Consider the following 23250-nt stretch of genomic DNA (forward strand, 5'->3'; position numbering starts at 1 on the left):
TCAAGCAAGACAGGGATTGCCTTTGAGAAGCCATGTTTGTACTGCCAGCAATCCCACACCCTAGCTACATGTAGCCAAATCAAAATGCAGCCACACAAAGAAAGCGTGGAGTTCTTGAAGCTAAAGGGCCTGTGTTTTGGATGCTTAACCCCTGGCCATCTCAGCAAATTCTGCAAAAGAAGAATTGAGTGTAAAGAATGTGCATTAAAGCACCCAGACAGTCTACACACACCAAAAAGGGAAGTTTCTGTCTCACCTGACAAGAGTGATGGTGGCCACGGAAATAAAGTAAGTTCTGTTTCATCTGAGAAGGCTTGTGGTGCTCACAAAGAAGTAGTATCATGTGCTCAAGTTTCTATCGCTCAAGAATCTTGCAGCCTCACAGGGGCCGGAGAACCTGAATGTGTGCTGTCAATAGTGCCAGTGAAGATTAAGTCAAAAACAGGGCTTTGAACCGGTTCAAGGAACGAAAACGAAAACCGGGAACTTTTTCTATTTCACATGGAACAGAAACGAAACCAGAAACTTTATTATTTTTTATGTTCCGGAACAGAAACGCTTATTAAAAATAATGGTAACCGGTTAATACCGGTTTTTATTTCGTTCCTCAAAGTTTCTGTAGCCTACAAATAGTCATTCTTCTCCTGCGCAAGTTTCTATGACCCGCTGGGGTTCACTTCCTGTGTGACGTTCGCTGACTGAATGGAGAGCGCGGGAAGGTGGACTGCTAGTGAGTAATTGCATTACTGAGTGTCTGAGCAAAGAAGAGCCTGAACGATGCAACCTCCCTATTGGCTGTTTGTAAAAATGTATCAGTTGTTGCCCCTCCCACGGGAATCATCGCGGGCTCGAGAGACGAGACCTGACGAGTTAGTTCGTTGGTAGCAGAACAAAATGTCTGGACACAAATCGGGTTTTCAGAAAAGGAAAGAAAATAAACGGAGGGTCGAAAATACAAAAAAGGAGGCAGAAAATGCAAAACGAGTTTTAAGGTAGGACAAATGGTTACTTTTTAAGGCAGCCCGCCGTGGCTGCAGGCTTTCAGTTGTCTCATTGAATGGTTACTTTTCTGAGGCAGCCCGCCGTGGCTGCCTGCAGGCTTATTGATTATAGCCCATTTAGTTAAAATAGTTGATATAAAATGTTTATAGTTATAGTTATGTGATGGTTGTCCTGATTTAGACTGGTGTTTTTTTTGGGGGGGGGGGGGGGGTTGCGCGATGTTGCACCCGGGTCCAGATTAGGGCAGAACCGGCCCTGGCTACATTTCAGGTGTAGTTTGTTATGTATGTATGTACTTGCATAGATGTGTACTTGGTCTTCCAATATGGCGCCTAACAAAATCTCGCGGCGCGGTGACGTCATGCGGTAGCCCTCTATAGGGCCTGACTAGCCTTTGGTAACACACTAAACGAATTCTCTTTCATTTTTGGCACTTTTTCTGTTTGTGTAGATGGGAAGACATACTGAGAATCCAAATCGCCAACATTTGAAATAATAATTGTTTTGAATTATTTCTTGTCTTATTTAATGAAGGTTGTAATAGAATTAGCCTACATTTGGCTTAAGCTGGATGAGACAGAGACATAATTTTATAGCCATTTGTTAAACAGCTGACAGGGAACGTAATTAACCGTTCCGGGAACGAAATTTTTTTTGTTCTAACCGGTTCGGGAACGTCTATTTAATGGTGGAACCCAAAACCGGAAACGTTAAAATTCCATTTCTGTTCGGAACGAACCAATAGGAAAAAAATTCCGGTTCAAAGCCCTGGTCAAAAAAGGGTGACAAGTATGTGGAAACGTTTGCTTTCATGGATCCAGGAAGTACAGCAACATTTCTGCACTAGAGACCTGCAAAGAAAACTGAACGTTAAAGGGAAACCAACGCAAATACTTCTCAGCACAAACCTAGGGAACAGAAACTCATGAACAGTTATGTGATATCGGACCTGGAAGTGTGCGGACTGGAAGACAAGAAGTATATTCAGTTACCCAAGGTGTATACTCACAACAACATACCTGTTCACACTGACAACATACCAAAGCAATCAGATATAGAGAAGTGGCCTTACCTCAAAGAAGTACGCTTGCCAGAAATAGAAGCGGATGTAGGCCTACTTATTGGAGCAAACTGTCCAAAGGCAATGGAGCCATGGCGCATCATCAACAGTAGAGATGGAGGACCTTATGCGGTGAAGACTGCTGTTGGCTGGGTCGTGAATGGGCCCATAAGAAAAGAGCTGGACGACACAGAGAATAAACCACCTCAATGTTCAGTGAACAGGATCTCTGTGATGGAAATTGAGAAGTTGCTGGTCCAACAATACAATGCTGACTTCCCAGAGCGTAACTATGATGACAGAGAAGAGTTGTCACAAGAAGACAAACAATTCATGCAGTCTGTGCAGGAAACAGCAACTTTAGAGAATGGACATTACAGCATTGGATTGCCACTCAGGAACAGAAGGCTTCAAATGCCTAATAATCATTGTGTGGCAGAACAGCGCATAGCCACTCTACTCAGAAAGTTCCAGAAGAATCCTGGGTTCTATGAAGAGTACAAGGCCTTCATGGACACCGTTATTGACAAAGGCTACGCTGTTCAAGTTCCAGCACATCAGCTGAACCATGATGACAACAGGGTGTTTTATATACCACATCACGGGGTGTACCACCCTAAAAAAGGAAAGTTAAGAGTGGTCTTCGACTGCACAGCCTTGTTTCAGGGCCGGTCCTTGAATGATGAGTTACTTCAGGGACCCGACATGACCAACACACTGGTTGGCATCCTCTTAAGATTTCGTGAGGAGCCAATAGCCATGATGGCAGACATCAAGTCTATGTTCTACCAAGTCAAGGTCCCAGAAGAGGATGCAGATCTCCTCCGCTTTCTATGGTGGCCCAAAGGCAATTTGGATGGGTCTATGGAGGAATTTAGGATGTCAGTGCACCTCTTCGGGGCCACCTCATCTCCAAGTGTCGCTTCATATGCACTGAGAAGAACTGCTGAGGACCACAAAGCCACTGCATCCCCCGAAGCTGTGCAAACAGTCCTGCATAACTTTTACATACATGACTGTCTGAAAAGTGTAGCTACAGAAGATGATGCAGTGACCTTGGCTCGTGATCTTCGCACTGTGTGCCAGTGGAGGCTTCACTCTAACAAAATGGACGAGCCATAGCAGAAAGGTGTTAATGTCCATCCCAGAAGCACACCAAGCCAGTGAAGTAAAGGATCTGGATCTAAGCCACGACGCTCTACCAGTCGAGAGGGCTCTTGGCATACAGTGGAATACAGAAACACATATTTTCACCTACAGTATGAAGCTGCAAGACAAACCAATAACAAGAAGGGGCATTTTATCAATCATCAATTCGATTTACGACCCCCTTGGGTTCCTGGCTCCGGTCATCTTACCTGCTAAACTCCTGTTGAAAAGGCTTTGTAAAGAGCAACGTGGTTGGGAAGAGAACATCGCTGAAAAACATGCTGAGGAGTGGAAAAAATGGAAAGATGATGTTACTCACCTCTCCAAGTTCCATGTGGACAGATGTTTGAAGCCATCAGACTTTGGATGCATCGCTGCAGCACGTTTGCATCATTTCTCAGATGCCTGAGTACGCATATGGCACTGTGTCTTATCTACTGCTAGAGAACAAGCAAGGCAAGAAGCATTGTTCCTTCCTGATGGGGAAAGCAAGAGTGGCTCCACTCACAGGTCACAATTCCCCGACTTGAGCTGACGGCAGCAGTCGTCGCAGTGAAGATAGACAAGATGTTATGTCAAGAACTTCAAGTTCCACTGCAACCATCTATCTTCTGGACAGAAAGCACAACCGTGCTCAGACATATTAACAGTGAAACTGCTCGATTCAAAATTTTGTTCCAAACAGAGTCACGCTGATTCAAGAAGCCACCAAGCCTTTTCAATGGAACTACATTGGAACAGCAGAAAATCCTGCAGATCAAGCTAGCAGGGGCTTGAAGGCCAAGAGTTTGATGCAAGGAAGACCATGGATTAATGGACCAAACTTCTTGCTGAACAATGAATGCGATTGGCCAACACAACCTATGGAAAGGAAAGAAAGCCTTCAAGACGATCCAGAAGTCAAAAGTACAGTTACAGTCAACACAATCGAAGTCAAAGATAACATGGAACCAATTAACAATTTGATCTACTACTACTCTGACTGGCATAAGCTAAAAAGGTTGGTTGCCTGGATTTTAAAGGTAAAGAAAACTTTGCAGCAACTGAAGGATGAAAGAAAAAGAGTTCACAAAAACAATCAGTCAAACTGAAAAGGACCCTGAAAGGCAAAGGTCAAAGTTAGGACAGCATATGGAAAAATGCAAAACAACGATAGAACAGAAATCACTTACCTTGGATGATCTGGCTGCCGCAGAAAAGGAGATAATTATGTTTAGCCAAGGACAGAAATTTGGAGAAGAAATCAAAGCTCTGCAAAAAGGCAAACAAGTCAGTTGCAACAGTCGGCTGTTCAAACTAGATCCAATTCTTCAAAATGGCATTTTGAGAGTCGGAGGAAGGCTTAACAAGTCGGCTATGCCAGAAAATGTCAAACATCCAGCGATACTCTCTAAGCACAGTAGAGTCGCCACACTGATTTTGAGAGACATACACCAAAGAACTAAGATGCAAGTATTGGATCCCACAAGCCAATTCTGCCATCCGAAAGATAATCAATAAGTGCACAGTGTGCCGCAGGACTAATGGAAAGGTCGGAGAGCAAAAGATGGTGAACCTACCTGAGGACTGCCTTATGCCCGACAAACCACCTTTTACGAACACAGGTGTTGATTACTTTGGGCCGTTTGAGGTCAAGCGGGGCCGGAGTACAGTCAAGAGATATGGCGTGATGTTTACCTGCCTCACCCTCAGAGCTGTGCATACTGAAGTTGCAGACAGCCTCGATACAGACTCCTGTATTAATGCCATTCGATGTTTTGTAAGCAGAAGGGGTCAAGTCACCATCATGCGCTCTGACAACGGCACAAACTTTTTGGGCGCTGAAAGGGAGATGAGAGAAGCCATACAGCACCTGGATAATGATAAGATTGAAAGAGCCTTGCAACCAAAGGGAATAAAGTGGATATTTAACAGTCCAGCAGCTTCCCACCAGGGCGGGATCTGGGAAAGACAGATTCGCACAGTGCGAAGAATCCTCAATTCCCTGTTGAAAGAACAAGCTGTGAATGATGATTGTCTTCAGACAATAATGTGTGAGGTCGAGAGTATCATCAACGGCAGGCCGCTCACAAGTATCTCAGATGATGTGAATGACCTTGAGCCTCTAACACCTAATCACTTATTGCTGCTGAAGTCTCAACCCAGCGTGCCACCAGGCATCTTCAACAAAGATGACACATATACAAGAAAGCGATGGACGCAAGTCCAATATGTTGCAGATTTATTTTGGACTAGATGGATGCGTGAGTATCTTCCTCTCCTCCAAGAATGCCAGAAATGGTCAAGACCAAGGAGAAACTTTATTACTGGAGATGTCGTGTTACTAGTGGACAGCTCTTCTCCTCACAATTCCTGGCTCATGGGAAGAGTAGTCGAAACATTACCAGATTCCAGTGGAATGGCGCGAAGAATGAAGATAAAAACCAAGACCAACATCTTGAAAAGACCTGTCAACAAACTGTGCTTGTTGGAAGAAGCAGTGTCAGAAGAGACGATTGAGTGAGAAGATGTGAAAAAAGGAAAAATCATAAGAAGCCAGTTGGACTGTTCAGAGATATTGAAAGTAATTTGAATGTTTAAGTTTGTAATTGCTTAGTCTTCCTGCCTAACCAATTAGGGGCCGGGTAATGTAAGGGCCAGTTAAGCAATAATAATTTAAGTTAAAAACAGTTAAAAATGAATGATAATTTAAGAACATAGAAAAGAGTTTAGAACATAGAAAAAGAACATAGAAAAAAAGAGTTCCATGTTCTAAATCTTATGATGTGACATCACTGACTGTGTATACCTTAGTTTCGAGTCAGAACATGGTGGAAGCAACACAGTCTTTTGAACGTGCGCCAGACCTTGTGATTTACCTTGTTGTTTTTAAGTAAACATTTTAGAAAGACAAGGGAAGTTGTCGGGTCTCATCGCTCGCGTGGAAAAAGAGTGTTTTTTCGACCAACTCTAGAAATGGTACAGTAACCAAGGAAGAGCTAACAGAGTGCCATTAAAGGGCCTTTAGTCTCTGTAAGCTAACAGCAGTGTAGCGACTAGTATCCAAAGCAGTCGCTGAGAGGCTGAGGGCTGGGTGTTAGCTGATTGTCTGACGCGCTGTAGGCTACTAAACAAAATATCCACTGAGATCCAGGAATCCATTTACCGGTTTTTATTAAAAAAGTATGACAACTTAACATAAAATGCTCAAAATATAAAGAAAATCACAGCAATCCAAGCATAAACAACAATAAAACAGCAGTCAACAAAAAGTACGGCCTCCCAGTAGCTCACCCTCTCATCTTAATTACTTCCGCCCGTGCCATTGCACCTGTGTCAAGTCAAGTCAACTTTATTGTCAAACATGCTACACATGCTCGACATACAGCACAGATGAAATTTCAGTCCTCTCTGACCCACGGTGCAAACAGGCAATGCAATAAATTAAAATAGAATAATTGAAAAAAACAAACAGTATAAACACTCTAGATAGAAACTAGACAGACTAAACACTCAAGCAATATAAACAGTATAAATAAACAGCATAAACACTAGATAAGAACAAGACAGACTAAACGCTAAGACAATATAAACAGTGTAAACACTAGATAAGAACTACACACAGACTAAACACTCAGACAATATAAACAGTATAAACACTCTAGATATGAACTAGACGTAGACTAAACACTCATATATTAGTGCTGTCAAGCGATTAAAATATTTAATCGCGATTAATGTCGCGACTGTCATAGTTAACTCGCAATTAATCGCAATTTAATCGCACATTTATGTCACATGAAAAACCATGTAATTCTCTTATCAGCATAAAAAAGTGAATGGGCTTGCTCACCGTTCGAACTACGGGGGTACTCGGGGGATCCGAGATCCCCTGAAACAGACATGAGATCCCTTGAAAACATGATTTGGGAAATGTTGGGGGGGGGGGTCTCTAAAATATTGGCAAAATGATGTTTATTGACATAGCAATCGTGTGTAACGGGAAGCATTTGCATATCCGAAGTGAGCGCGCGATGGAGATCCGTGCTCTGAGACAAGCGTAAGCACCCCCCCCCAAGGGAAAAAAAAGGGACCCCCCGAAAATATCGGCATAGTTCGAACACTGGTTGTACCAATGTTTTGTTTTTTTTTATTGCAGAGCATAACACGTCTTGTCACAGCCACTGCAAAGTGGGGCTGGAGCCGCCGATGGGAAAACGATCAGAGCACCGTGGCTCTTCGGGGGAGGGCAGAGGACTCTGGCTGTGCGGGGCGTGGCATCATGTCACAGAGCGTTAATCTCGCGATAAAAAAAAATTATCGCCGTTAAAATTGAGTTAAGTTAACGCGTTAATAACGCGACATTTTTGACAGCACTAATATATATATATATATATATATATATACACACACACACACACACACAAATTGGTTCAAATAACCAAAGTCAAGGGCACTTGAGGTATAGCAGGTAAACATGAAACAAGCAGTATAAACAAACTAGCAGCTGTTAAGATGAGGTAGTGCGGAATAGTGCAAATGAGTGAGGTGAGATGTGCGGTAAAGTGAGATGTGCGGTCCCTGAGTTCAGTGTCCCTGTGACTATATTAGCTAAATGTTACCGCCCGTAAGCTCATCACCCAATTACTGTGATATCAAAATAAACGACAACAAAAAATAAAACATAATAAACCAAATAACCCATAATATAAACCACAAAATTATTATATATATATATATATAAAAAATACATTTCATCATAAATACTTTCATGGCTCCTACACACCAGCCCCTAATTATTAAGCTATCACTCAATATACACAATAGGAGTCATGAAATAATTAAAACTGTCTGCATAATCACATTACATTCTGTGTCTTCTTCTGTCTTTATGATCCTGTAAAAAGGTCAGTCAATAGGGCCAGAGGTTACTAGCACGTAGCCCTGTGATCCGTGTTCACCACAGTCACTGCCAGTCAAGTATCAAAGTTAAAGTGAGGTCAGAGGTCTGGTCAGAGGACTACGGATCATCATTCATAACAGCCGCCCCACCTCCAGGATCTGCCTCCTGTGGCAGACAGACCTTGGTTATAGGCCGGTTCAGGCAGCTACTCTTAGTCTTGATGCGCACCTGATGCACAAAGCCCCTTCTGTCCGGAAAGATTTGAAGGACTCGTCCTATGACCCAGGAATTACGAGGTGCTGTGCTGTCCACTATAAGCACCAGATCTCTAGGAACAAAATTACCCTTCGCTCCTGACCATCTCTGCCACTCCTGCAATTGAGGTAAGTACTCCTTAAACCATCTCTTCCAGAACAGGTCTGACATGTATTGGACCTGCTTCCATCGCCTACGTGTGTACATGTTGGCTTCCTGGAAGACTACTGGTGGCAAAGATGGTAATGTCTTCAAAAGCAGCAGGTGATAAGGCGTCAATGCTTCCAGGTCATGAGGATCCATGGAAGCTTTTGTTATTGGTCAGCCATTGATAATGGCTTCCACTTCACAGAGAACTGTGTGAAGTCCTTCTTCAACCAAACTTTGCACATTCAAGGTGGAGTTGAGGACTTTACGGACTGATCGAATTAACCTCTCCCAAGACCCTCCATGATGGGAGCCAGCTGGGGGATTAAAAGTCCATTTTATCCCTTTCTGAAGGAGGACATCATTAATCTGTGCCTGATTCCACTACTCAATAGATGTTTTCAATTCGTTTTCTGCTCCCCTGAAATTCGTCCCATTATCTGAGCGCAATTCCCGTACTTGACCACGTCTTGCTATAAAGCGCCTGAGAGCATTTATGAAGGCGTCTGTGTCAAGTGAAGGTGCTACTTCAATGTGGATTGCTCTTATGGCCATGCAGGTAAAAATTACCCCATACCTCTTTACAACATTTCTTCTGCTCTTCACCTCGAAAGGTCCAAAATAGTCGACTCCTACCCGAGTAAATGGAGGTTCATCTGGAGTCACCCTTTCAGATGGTAAGTCTGCCATTAGCGGAGACGCTGGCTGAGCATTCAAACGTCGACAGCTCACACACTTGGAGAGAACACTCCTTATGGCTGTACTAGCTACTGAGATCCAGTATTTCTCACGCAGCTTGGACAACATGTGGTTTCGCCCACCATGTCCCACCTCTTGATGGGTATGTCTCAGCAGAAGGGTTGAGATATGTAAATCTTTTGCCAGTATTATTGGATGCTTAGCTTCTGCTGGCATAGATGACATGCTGAGCCGACCACCAACTCTCAGAACCCCATCTTCCATTAGTGGACAGTGTGTGTGGATGTGACTATGACCCTTGACACTTTTGCGTTTTTCCAGCATGGAGAATTCTTCTGGAAACCTCCTCCTTTGGCTGAACTTGATGATCTCCAGCTCTGATTTCTCCAACTCCTCCACTGATAGACAACTTGAAAACATCTTTCTCTTGAATGTTTTCATATCCTTCTCCAATGAACGTCATTGTTGTTCCATATCCAAATCAGATTGTGCAAGAGCCATATTCAATTGTCTCCTCTTCTGACAGAGAGATGAGAGCCAAGTTTTAAATCTCAAAATCCAAGCTACAGGCTTTCTCAGATGGATCCAAGAGCTGAAGTGGTGAATCAGGCGAGTCACTGCATCAGCCTCCTCACTGGCCTGTACAGCATTCACTGAGGCTTCCTTCTTGACCTCAGGGTCATCTGCGGGAAGTTGAACATCCTCAGGGTCAACAGGCCACTCATTCTCAGGTTGGAGGAGAAAATGAGGCCCTGACACCCATGTTGCATCCTTGAGAAATGCATCGCCTTTCACACCCCTGGAGGCAACATCTGCTGGATTACTTGCCATTCCAACATACCTCCACTGAGAAGGTTGTGAAGCCTTGCAAATTTCTGTGACTCGATTAGCGACAAAGACTCTGAACCTGGATGTCTCATTCCTGATATATTTGAGCACCGAAGTGCTATCGGTCCAAAACACAGAGTCCTGAAGATGCATGTGCAGCTCTTTCTTCCACAAGATATCAATGCAACTGGCCATGGTGGCAGCAATAAGCTCCATTCGGGGGATGGTAGCAGGTTTCAATGGTGCCACTCTTGCCTTTCCCATGACAAAAGCACTGTGCACCCATGAGTGTGCATTTCTTGACAACAGGTAGGTCACTGCTCCATAGCCATCCTCGCTTGCGTCACAGAAATGATGTAATTGTGCTGTAGTCACTTCACCGAAGTCCGATGGTTTCAGACACCTCATAATGTTACATTTCTCCAGATGGCAAAGTTCATCCAGCCAATTTGTCCACTCCTGAGCCACGGTCTGGGGTATGACATCGTCCCAGTCAAGTGCTCTCCTGCACAGATCCCTTAAGATCTTCTTTGCGGACAAGACGACAGGACTCACGATGCCAAGAGGATCATGGATGGAACTAACCGTTGAGAGGATTCCTCTCCTAGTGAGTGGTCTATCCTTAACAACAATCTTGAACTTAAAAGTATCAGACTGAATGCACCACTCCACACCAAGCACTCTCTCCACAGGTGGCAAATCCTGGTCCATGTTCAACATTTTCATGTCTTTGGCTCTGTGCTCTTCAGGTATTGCATTTAGAACATCACGCCTGTTGCTTATCCACTTTGTGAGTCGAAACCCACCTTTTGCACAGATTGCAATGAGCTCATGATAGACACAGCTTTCTCCTCTGAAGCCACAGACACTAGGCAATCATCCACATAAAAGGTATGTAGGACCTTGTCCATTGCTTCCTGGCTGAACTGTCCTTTATTGTCCTCTGCACATTTCTTGAGGGCAAAATTGGCACAGCTGGGAGAGGACGTTGCCCCAAACGGATAGACCAACATCCTAAAGTCCACATGATCTTGACTTAAATCTCCAGCAGGCCACCAGAGGAACCTCCAAAGGTCAGCATCCTCTGGTAGTACTCTGACCTGGTGAAACATTGCCTCCACGTCCGCCATAATAACCACTGGTTCTTTCCTGAACCTGCTCATCACTCCAATCACCAAACTTGTAAGATCTGGGCCCTGTAAGAGCTGAGCGTTGAGTGATGTTCCTTGGAAACTTGCTCCACAGTCAAAAACAACCCTGATCTTCTTTGTAGGATGGTAAACACCTTGGTGCGGAATGTACCAAACTCTACCATCACTACATTCCAAATCCTCTTCTGGCACCCTTTCAGCATAGCCTTTGATGACAAGATCATTCATGAAGGCCATGCTGCTCAGTTATTTTCCTATTATTCGGCATACTAACATCCTTATTCCTCAATGGCAGGTTGATCTGATAATGGCCATTGACTTGCTTTGTTGAACTCATAACCAGCTCCATGAACTTTTGTTCTTCTCTTGACATGCCAGGCTGTTCCTCCAAGCTACATTCAGGGAAATCAGTCTTAAACTGCTGCTGCCAAAGTTCGTCCAAAGTCACAACTGACACTCTGTTCACTGTTAACTCTGGCTGCTCACCGCCCACTGCATCGCCACTGTCTTCTCTCAGCAGCCCATTCACTGTCCAGCCCAGCATTGTTCGGATTGCATAGGGTCCATCTCCAACACTGCAGATAACTTGCAAGGGTTCCAAGGTTTTAGAGACAATGGTCCCAGTCAACAGCTCAATCCCTGCATCAATCTCAGGCAAATGAACATGCTTCAAATAAGGCCATTTTTGAATATCATTCTGTTTTGGAATATTTCCCTTGTGAACAGGCATGTGTGCTTGAGTGTAAGCCTTGGGCAGCTCAGAAATGCTCCCCATTCAAGCCAGCCACTTCCAGTCCTTGCACCATGTGGCTACTCACCACTTTCTCTTGGCTCATCATCCACAGGAGAATATGAACTTTCTTTCCTGCAACATTAAGTTTTTCCCTTAAAGCTTCTGTAGAGAATACTGCAGTGCTTCCTGAGTCCAAGAAAGCATAGGTGGTGACTATCTTACTGCCCTTCTTGGACTTAACTTGCACTGGAACTATAGGGAGTTTACAGTCGTCATCACCAGCCCCTGTAAGCCCACTTGACATCAGAGCGCTGTTGACGGACACCTCTTATTTCCTCTCAGCTTGGTCTGACTCTTTTTGTCCTTTTCCTTTTGAGGAATGTGAAGAACAGTTGGATGTTTGAGACCACATTTTGTACAGGTAATCCGTTTTCTGCAAACTTTGCTGACATGTCCAATACACAGACAGCCAAAACAGACACCCTTCTCTCTTAAGAAGCCCATCTTCTCTTTGTGTGCCTTCTTCTCCAACTGTGGACACGAATCCAAAGCATGTCCTCCTCCACAGCATATGCATGTCCTCCTTGCAGACTCGTAACGCTCCTTTCCTTTAGTTCCAGGCTGAGTTCTGTTCATCACAGGGGCTACAGTGGTGGCAAAACTGGTTCCCCTAATTCCAGAATGAGTTTGTAGATTAGGCTTGTTCACTCCTTTATTCATCGTCAGTGATGGAGCGTCCTGTATGCTTCCGAACACTGGGTCAGTAAGAATCTGCACTTGTTTCTCAATGAAGCTTGTGAGGTCAATGAATGTAGCTCTCTGGCTGCGCCGTTCCTGTAGTTCACAGGTTACAGAATGCCACTTATCTCAGAATTTGTAGGGCAACTTTTTTATGATGGTTAGCATGCTAGCTGGGATGTTCAATTCATGCAGATATTGCACCTCTTCCATGACGTTACAGCAACCTCTGAGAAAAAAGCTATAATCTCGAAAAGCCTTTACATCCTCATTCTTGATTGGCAGCCATAAAAGAGCTTTTTCAATTATGCGTATGAAATCTTCTGCTCATTTCCAAACTGCTCCTTTAATAACGCTTTTGCCTTAGCATATCCTCTTTCAGGCTCCATATGCTGGCAGCTTCGGATCAGTTCTTTGGGGTGACCCCTTGTGCGCTGTTCCAAAAAATACAGTCGGTCACTGTGATTTGCAGTGTTCCTCTCCACACCATTCTTGAAGGCCTTCACAAATGCATGAAATTGTAATGGATCAGCGTCAAAAATTGGTATCTCCCTCTTAGGCAAAGATGAAAGACATTGCTGTTGTACCAACAGTGATGTTATTTCATTTTGTTTGCTCATAATGCCAAACATATTGCTTTGATCTTCATTTGGACTAATATTTGCATTTAAGGCATTTCCATCTTGCATTTGCATCCCTTCTTGAGGACTGTGATTCACTGCATATCGATTGGATTCATAGAAAGTAAGTGACATAGGTTGTGAATTAATTAACTGAGATGGATTTTTCTCCTTAGGTCTTATACCTGCATCCAGATGAATATGACTGATTTCACATTGTGACCTTTGTGGTACAAATGACTTTGCTTTAGCACTGAGGGTCTGTGTTTTCCCTTGTCCTTTTGCCAGATACCGGTAGTTCATTCCATCCGAACACTTTGATACAGAGGTTTTCCCACTTAAGATGCTCCGAGACTTGAGCACATCCAGTTTAGCCATGTTTACTGCAATTTCCTCATCCAATTTAAATTGCTCCTTCTTTTTACATAGCTGTTCCTCCTCCTCTTCCAGTTCATGTTTGTCTTTTAACAATTTTTGTCTCATCCTTAAAGCTGCCAAGTCAGCCTCTGCTCTGAGACATGCAGAAGAAATACTGGAAGCAACAGACTCTCTTCCTATAGCAGAGTTTTGTGATTTAGACACTCTGCTTCCCACATTTGACACACTGTCATCTGGTTTTACATTGTCTTGCAGATCATCTGTATTAATTATGGAAACAGCCTGTAGCTGAGTTTCTTCAGGTGTTGGAGGAAATACCTGTTCATTCATTTCACCAGAATCAGTTTGATCATGTGACACAAGCTACTCCTCTAGTTCATTCAACGACTCCTCAACGTTCCTTTGAAATGTGTTGCTGTAGTCCATAATATTAGAAAGCCATTCATTATGTTTCCTCTGCTCCTCCTCAGGGAGTAAAGGAATTGGCGTGTCATGTGACATGGTGGCATTTCCACGCTGTTCAATTAAACTCTCTAAAAGAGATCGTACCTGTGAAACATTTTCCTTTTTTTTCATGAATGATTTCATTTGTGGTATGAACCCTTTAATTTTATTCACACTCATTTTCCTTTCATTTTGAGGCTTTTCATTTTGGTTATACAAAGCCTTTGCAGAGGGCTTAGATTGCCTTTTCCCAATCTCCATTTCAAAACTTGAAACAACACGCTTTTGACTAATTTTCTTTTTTCCAGTTCCTTTTCAATATGTTTATGCATCCAGACACTTCAACAGATCCAAAAACGTCACACACATTAGCAGAGCAGCAGCAATTTCAAAGAGACAAAGCAGAGATTCATCCTCTGACAGCACGAAGATATTAGGCTACAGCAGTGGATCAATCAATGCCAACAATCAATGCCAACGATTGGTATGACCAACTCTTCCAACCGGTGTTCAATCGAACAATGTCCCCTACGGACAAACAACAGCATAGGCTATGCGAGCCACATACCTTCCAATTAGCACACAGCTTAATGGGCATAACCAGCAAGCCAACCTGGCTTTGAGTGCATCGGCTCGTGGCTATAATGATTTGAGAGTCAGTGCCTTCCTTCCTTCGTTATCTCCGATGATCCTTTCTCCCATTTGATCCTTGATACATCTCAAGTTGCTTTCCTAATGCCGTTTTTTTGTTTACAAAAATGTAGCGACTAGTATCCAAAGCAGTCACTGAGAGGCTGAGGGCCGGGTGTTAGCTGATTGTCTGACGCGCTGTAGGCTACTAAACAAAATATCCGCTGAGATCCAGGAATCCGTTTACCGGTTTTTATTAAAAAAAGTATGACAACTTAACATAAAGTGCTCAAAATATAAAGAAAATCACAGCAATCCAAGCATAAACAACGATAAAACAGCAGTCAACAAAAAGTACGGCCTCCCAGTAGCTCACCCTCTCGTCTTAATTACTTCCGCCCGTGCCATTGCACCTGTGACTATATTAGCTAAATGTTACCGCCCATAAGCTCATAACCCAATTAGTGTGATATCAAAATAAACGACAACAAAAAATAACAAAACATAATAAACCAAATAACCCATAATATGAACCACAAAGTTATATATAATACATTTCATCATAAATACCTTCATGGCTCCTACAAGCAGTAAGCCACATTTCACATTCACATTTGTATTCATGCATAAAATCTTCACACTGTATTATTTACTTTCACAGGTTGAAGGTGATTGTGAGTATAAACCACTTTTCTCTGATAGTGATGTCTTGATGCTGCATGAATAATATATTTATTGTGCAGATGGAATAGATTAGACTGTGCTGTGTGTTCAGAGTGCAGTAGCACAGAGATATATGAGCATCATCAGCATAGTGTAGTGAACACAACAGACTGTGATCGCTGGCAGAACATTCATCATGCTGCTGTCTAGTTTGTCATTAGTGTTATACAGACACAGAAATCTGACCTACACACTGATACTGAGAGATAAAAAGGTCATTGTTTGTTTTCTAATGACACACACTCATTAGTGAACAATCTGATCTAATTGAACAAATCAGAAATTGTCTCCATATCTGTTTAAACTGAAACAATCAGAGACATTTTTACCAGAGAGTAAATTACACACTAAATGTGACCTTTATATTGTTAAACGGAGACATGGACCTTTATGGAAGACAACAGAACTTGTCTTTATTTTTCCCCGATACAGATAGAAATGTGATTAAAATATGGTGATGCTCAGCATTTTCACTTCATCTGGAGTGTTTTATTCAACACTTGATCACAGATATGTGTTACTGCACTGAGAAAAAACACTCCATGAAGCATTTAATTGTTTAAATATCAACTATTTATAATGATTCACTCTGTTGTTATATTTTATTAAAATGGTTTAAATTGTAGCTGAACATCTTTGTACTGAAAGCACAGAGTGAAGATTGTTTAGCAGCTATTCTGACTGTAAATCATCAGTTTTTCTCTTTGTATTTTATCTAACATTACATTTCTCTCTGTTGTTTTACACCGGACCTCTCTCACCGGTAAGTAAATAACTCGACTTCACACTAATGGTAACGGCTGATATTTTATAAACTTATTGCATTCACTACATTTTAATTCAGGGATCATAGAGAAACATGAAAAGCATTTTCAGATCATATTTACATGAAGGACTCTGATCATTATGTGAGATTCCATTTCAATCAGTCAGTTTCTTTCCCACAATGCTCCTGTGCATAACCCCACTGCACTGCAATAATGGAGGCAGAGACGTTTACCATGTCGAGTAAAAGACACAACAAACATGCAACATATAACACACACCACTGCCAGACTCCATCAGAATCTCTCTCTCATCTCATACTCTTATATTCACATCTTGTACATTTGTGAACTGAGGTTTAGCAGAGATGTTTATATGGAGTTTTATTCCTATCTTTAATTGAGTGTGGTCTTTCAATCTGAGTGCAGTATTTATTCATTTCATGTTCATCTTTTGCAATGTCCCCCCACCCCCAAATTGTCCCTGTTTGTGCTCACACTGCTTTGTTCACTTGTGAATCTTCTGCTCACAGATTACTGTGCTATCTCTTGGATTTTGTTGAACTAACCCAATCAAAAGTCACCAGCCAATAGAATGCAAGTCATGACATTGACCAATGAAATCATCACTGCCTCTTAGGGCATGTTCAATTTACTTTCATGCAGTTACTCTTTAACCAGAAGCCAGTGTGGTATTTGGCTGTTAAAATAAATAAGTAAATGAATAAATAAATAAAATCATGTGAAAAAGAGGGCAGCACAGTGGTGTAGTGGTTAGCGCTATCGCCTCACAGCAAGAAGGTCCGGGTTCGAGTCCCATGGCCGGCAAGGGCCTTTCTGTGCAGAGTTTGCATGTTCTCCCCGTGTCTGCGTGGGTTTCCTCCGGGTGCTCCGGTTTCCCCCACAGTCCAAAGACATGCAGGTTAGGTTAACTGGTGACTCTAAATTGACCGTAGGTGTGAATGGTTGTCCTGTGTCTGTGTCAGCCCTGCGATAACCTGGCGACTTGTCCAGGGTGTACCCCGCCTTTCGCCCGTAGTCAGCTGGGATAGGCTCCAGCTTGCCTGCGACCCTGTAGAACAGGATAAAGCGGCTAGAGATAATGAGATGTGAAAAAGAAAAAGTGCACCCTCTTTCAAGTCTGGGTTTTAAGTGTCAGCACATAATAAAAAAATCAGCTGGTCCTTACCAGGTCTTAAAATTTATTTATTTTTCTCTCCGTGCTCTCGCAGAAGGCTGTCGCATTCTCTCCCTCTCCCTTCCGTTATCTTTTCTGCGTCTGCTTCTGCTGTCTCGTTTGTCTACTGTCTATATTTTTGAGAGACTCTCTCCGCACTGCTCTCTGAACTAAAATACCATGGAATTGATAAACTGGTCTCTTCACGCAATTGACACAATCTTCTCGACGAGAAGCCTGGGTTCGGGGGAACCAGCCTGTCCTGCTGGAATGTTTGCAGCCGGCTACACGATGGATGCATGGGAGCAGTGGCGGGTCGTGTGCCTGGCGGTTCTTTCTGTGGAGGACATTGAAGACATCTACCTATTCGGAACCATGATTACAGGACTTTTGCTGATTGGATTAGGCATTGCCCTGGGTTATCGAGGAAATCAGAAAACGGTGACAGCTGTTCAAAGCCCCATAAAGCTGCCCGACATGATTGAAGCGGTAGGCATAGTTGTTGGCACTCAGACTGTGGCTATTCAGAACTTGAACCGCAACGTGGATAACATCATGGAGAAGCTTTCGGCTTTGCAATGGAAATTGGATCGTTTTGGAGACCAAAATGGACAAAGTGGACATACGGAGTGGGCATGCAAAAAGAATGCGTCTACTCGCCAAGACCAAACAAATTCCAATCTTATCTATTTTCGGCTCTTTTAGCCAGTACTGACCTTGGCCAAGGCCGTTGCTGGGAAAACAATTCCCCTGGAGAACACTGCTGTTAGACTCTCTCGTATTCCTCCCCCCCCCTTCCCGCGGTCACTGCTTCACCCCCAATGTGACAGGCGGGTGCGTGACCAGCGCCATCATGGCTGCAGGAGCGGACGGCTGCTTGCTGCACTGGGTTACCTCTACCTCCTCCCCCCCCCCCTTTTTTTTACCCCACCCCTGATCACACCCCCTCTCCCCCTCCCCCCCCAAGTCCCATATTTTCATGTTGTAAAGTGTATTGCAGGTGTATTCAATTAAAAGTCACCGAGGTCCGGTTATTAAATTTTGCCCAAGTAGAAGGTCCGAGCCAAAGTCCCGCATGTCCACATTTTCAAAAGGTAACAATATTTATTTTTAACTTCAAATGCAGGAAATAAGACGACATATTCCAGTCTCTCTCTTTTATCATAAATAAAAGTAGTCCCGTGCAGTCAAATAAGTTTAAGGTTTTTATTTCAAATCAATCAAAAGGGAAACCTCAGAATAAAATAAATAATAGTGCAAACTGAGTGGAACTCTTTTTCTCTATAATGCAAGAGGTCCATGCCTGAAGAATTGAAGGCCTCATTATTTATTTGACAAAAGTAAGCCAAAAATACAGTAGCAGTGTGTAAAATAAAGTACACCCTTACTGCTTCCATAGAAATTATGAAGGCAATTAGCAGCCAGGTGTAGCTGATCAAATGTCAAATGTATTTGATTCACTGATCATCAGCAAGTGTGTCCACCTCTTAAAAAGCAGAAGTTTTGGCAGTTTGCTGGTCTGGAGCACTCAGATGTATGTTAACACAATGCCAATGAGGAAAGACATCAGCAATAATCTTAGAGAATCAATTGCTGCACATCAGTCTGGGAAGGGTTATAAGGCCTTTTCCAAACAATTTGAAATCCATCATTCTACTGTGAGAAAGATTATTCAGAAGTGGGAAACATTCAAGACAGTTGTCAATCTTCCCAAGAGTGGACTTCCCAGCAAATTTACTCCAAGGTCAGACCATGCAATGCTCAGAGAAACTGCAAAATACCCAAGAACTACATCTAGCACTCTACAGGCCACAGTTAGCATGTTAACGTTCATGACAGTACAATTCAAAAAAGACTGTGCAAGTATGACTTGTTTGGAAGGGTTGCCTGAAGAAAGCCTCTTCTATCTAAAAAGAACATGGTAGCATGGCTTAGATTTGCAAAAATGCATCTGAACAAGCCACAAGCTTTCTGGAACAATGTCCTTTGGACAGATGAGACCAAAGTGGAGATGTTTGGCCATAATGCACAGTGCCATGTTTGGCAAAAACCAAACACAGCATATCAGCACAAACACCTCATACCAACCATCAAGCACGGTGGTGGAGGGGTGATGATTTGTTTGTTTTGCAGCCACAGGGCCTGGGCACCTTGCAGTCATTGAGTCAACCATGAACTCCTCTGTACACCAAAGTATTCTAGAGGCAAATATGAGGCCATCTGCCCAACAGCTAAAGCTTGGCCGCAATTGGGTCATGCAATGGGACAATGATCCCAAGCACACCAGCAAATCTACAGCAGAATGGCTGAAAGAGAAAAGAAACAAGGTGTTGGAATGGCCAAGTCAAAGTCCAGACCTCAACCCAATTGAAATGCTGTGGCCAGACCTTAAGAGAGCTGTGCATAAACAAATGCCCTCAAACATGAATGAAATGAAGCAATGTTGGAAAGAAGAGTGGGCAAAAATTCCTCCACAATGATGTGAGAAACTGATAAAATCATACAGAAAACGATTGCTTCAGGTTATTGCTGTAGAAGGTGGTTCTACAAGCTATTGAATCATGAGGTGTACTTACTTTTTCACACATGGATTCTGCATTTTCACTTAATTTTTGTTAAAATAAATAATGACATGGTGGAATCTGTTGTGTGTTGCTTTACACCTGAGGTTAGATTTGCATACTTTTAGGACCTGGTCAGGATCAGATGATTTTTGGTTATGTCTTGATTGGTAAAACCATGTAACTGGAAAAGGGTGTACTTTCTTTTTCACATGACTGTGTGTGTGTGTGTGTGTGTGTGTATATGGGTAGATGACAGATAGACCCCCAAAAAAGTTTTTTTTTGTGAAACATCATTAATAAAGATAAAAATTACATATTTATGTAGTATGAGAACCGATCTTTCAAAAAATACAAGTGGTCACAATCTTAAGACAACTAATTACCTATTTTTTTACATTTGTAATTCAATGCATGGCAAATATGTCCTTTGGTGTGACATGCAAAGAATACAGAAATATATACATATTTATTAATACAGAGATGGCTTGAGAGTTTTATGTTCATATTCACACCCTTGTTATGCATTTCTAAGTTTTTATTTCACATGAAATCACCATTAAAGACATTTTTCCTACTTACAGATGGGACTGATGAGACTTTTCCTGGAAATGCTCAGATAACTTTCTTGTCAATTGTACAATTTTGTTGGAAACTGTACTAAATTTTCAGAGGTGACTATTTTGTGTCCCCACATACAATATATAATGTTTTATAAAGACATTGATAACATTAAACAAAATTATGCAGGTTTTAAAAATGTCACACCATAGGACATCCAAGTCACACTAAAGGACGGAGAGAAAAACAAATACAAGACTTGGAGAGATAATAGATTTTGAACTTGTTTATTTTAAAATCTGATCAGGTTTTCATTTTAATAAACAATAGGTGCTGTGTAGAACATGCTACTCCCACAGGCTCTTCTGGAGGATGTTCTGGTTCCACCCCTGGTTCTTCTGGAGGACATTCTGGTTCCACCACTGGCTCCACCAGTATGCTTTCAGGAGACTGTGGGGTGGTGTCCAGAATAGCATTCAATGCTTCTTCCCTGGCTCTGCATCTTTTTTTGGATTCCTTCCATATCTTTCGCAAATGTTCTTGCTTCCTTTTTGGTACTGATTTGATATCAAAGGCACACAGTTTTCCTTCGGGCGGCACGGTGGTGTAGTGGTTAGCGCTGTCGCCTCACAGCAAGAAGGTCCGGGTTCGAGCCCCGTGGCCGGCGAGGGCCTTTCTGTGCGGAGTTTGCATGTTCTCCCCGTGTCCGCGTGGGTTTCCTCCGGGTGCTCCGGTTTCCCCCACAGTCCAAAGACATGCAGGTTAGGTTAACTGGTGACTCTAAATTGAGCGTAGGTGTGAGTGTGAATGGTTGTCTGTGTCTATGTGTCAGCCCTGTGATGACCTGGCGACTTGTCCAGGGTGTACCCCGCCTTTTGCCCGTAGTCAGCTGGGATAGGCTCCAGCTTGCCTGCGACCCTGTAGAACAGGATAAAGCGGCTACAGATAATGAGATGAGATGAGACAGTTTTCCTTCAGCCTTCCTTTGTTGATATCTGTTTTAAAAGAAAGTAGAAAATAGATTTGTAAAATACGTAGATTAATATTAATGTAACAGATAATAATCAGGAACTTGTGTTCAAACATGATATCCCTATTAATATCTCATATTTACAAAGGAAGGAATTCTAAAATGTATGTAAATCATGTGCTGCAATAGTTTCCTTTACTTTCTCCGTCGCTCTGCAAGGATTGCCTCCCTTCTCTGTGGATCACTGTTGATTCGGTCTCTATACTTTCTCGTCCTTTCTCTCCCACTCATCTCGCCCTCAAATCTTACTGTTCTAAAAATGGTCACAATTCATCAATATTGTTATGAAATCTCAATAAAACTTTTAATTAAAGAACACTAGACAGTCTCTGTAATCAACAGCAAATATCCATCATATATCCATAAAAACAATGCCTGTATGCCAATGGTCAATAAACAATGAAAAGAATAAATAAGATAAACTATAAATACAAAATTCAACTATAAATTAACTAAAATTACTTGTTTTCAAAGCACATTCTCAGAGATGCAGTCCTTTTGTGTGACACATTTGTCCTTTGGTGTGACGGTCCAATCTGTCACACCATAGGATATTTTCTGTCACACCAAAGGACATTTAGCATTTAGCTTCAGTTGAAACCCCTGTCATTGCTAGCTTAGTTCTCCATTAGCATTTAGTGAAATACATTTGCATATTTCTCCACAACAAGGTTAATAAAAACACAATTTTTTATCAAAAAATGTAATTTAAGGGTGTCACACCAAAGGACAACAAAACTTAACACTTTCACTGATGTGAAAACATTATTGAATATTTGATCAAGTCTGACAGAAAAACTTACCATGTGAACATGTCATGGGCTTCTTTGGGGTCTTCAGAAACATACATTTCAAGGCGGAGCTTCAACAAGATATAGTTGTCCATGAAATTGCCCGTGTAAAAATAGGAATTCGGTGTTACACCATAGGACGTCGTTTTTAGTGACAACATTTCACAAATCCCTACATTTTTTGAAAAGTATGTATAGAAAAATGCATTAACACTTACTAAAATAGACACTTTCACAATTATGCCAGGGTTTTTATAGAAAGGCCTGACCTTCTTATTATTTAATTATTTAAGTTACTACCTGTTAAATTGAGCTTGGGACAGTCACACCATAGGACAATTTCAACGTTTCGCTCAATTTTTTAGTGTTTTATTTTAAGTATGGATTTCTTAAAGTTACTTTGTTGTATTAAATAGATAGAAGTTTAACCATTTACAACACTTTAAATTTTGAAAGAATGAATTAAAATACATTTTAGATCGTTGGACAGCATAATTGCTATGTCACGTCAACAACCCATATATATATATATATATATATATATATATATATATATATATATATATATTGGTTGGTGAATTTTGATAGTATCGTTTCATTAAAATCTGATACACCAGTGATGCTGACCTCTTCTGCTCCTCGGACCTGCCTGATCAGTCCGTCTGGCTGGAGTCTCATCATATTGCTCCTGTGGAGGACGGCCCCATATGGGCAGTCGAAATTCACACTTGGAAGATGGCTCTGGACACTTACAGTTTTGCTATGATTGCTGAGGACTCCAGTTGCCATGATAACTTTAGGACCGCAGTTGTCATGAATGGTTTTGCACTCAAGTTTCCGTCAATGAGCAGTTGATAACTTCAACAAAACAGATTTCATGCTAAAACTATAAATGAATTTCCTGGTTACACAGTTGTACATTGTGAC

At 42.1% G+C, this 23250-nt stretch overlaps 1 long non-coding RNA gene across 1 annotated transcript; it reads right to left on the bottom strand.

The window, feature by feature from the left end:
• Window positions 1-21386: 21386 nt before the first annotated feature.
• LOC132875656 (uncharacterized) lies at window positions 21387-22394 on the bottom strand. Its single transcript, XR_009651868.1, has 3 exons — window positions 22336-22394; window positions 21672-21785; window positions 21387-21497 (listed from the first exon to the last, which is right to left on the bottom strand). It is a non-coding gene; the product is annotated as an uncharacterized LOC132875656 (long non-coding RNA).
• Between the last annotated feature and the right edge of the window lie 856 nt (window positions 22395-23250).

Source organism: Neoarius graeffei, chromosome 28 (assembly GCF_027579695.1).
Source record: "Neoarius graeffei isolate fNeoGra1 chromosome 28, fNeoGra1.pri, whole genome shotgun sequence".
NCBI lineage: Eukaryota > Metazoa > Chordata > Actinopteri > Siluriformes > Ariidae > Neoarius > Neoarius graeffei.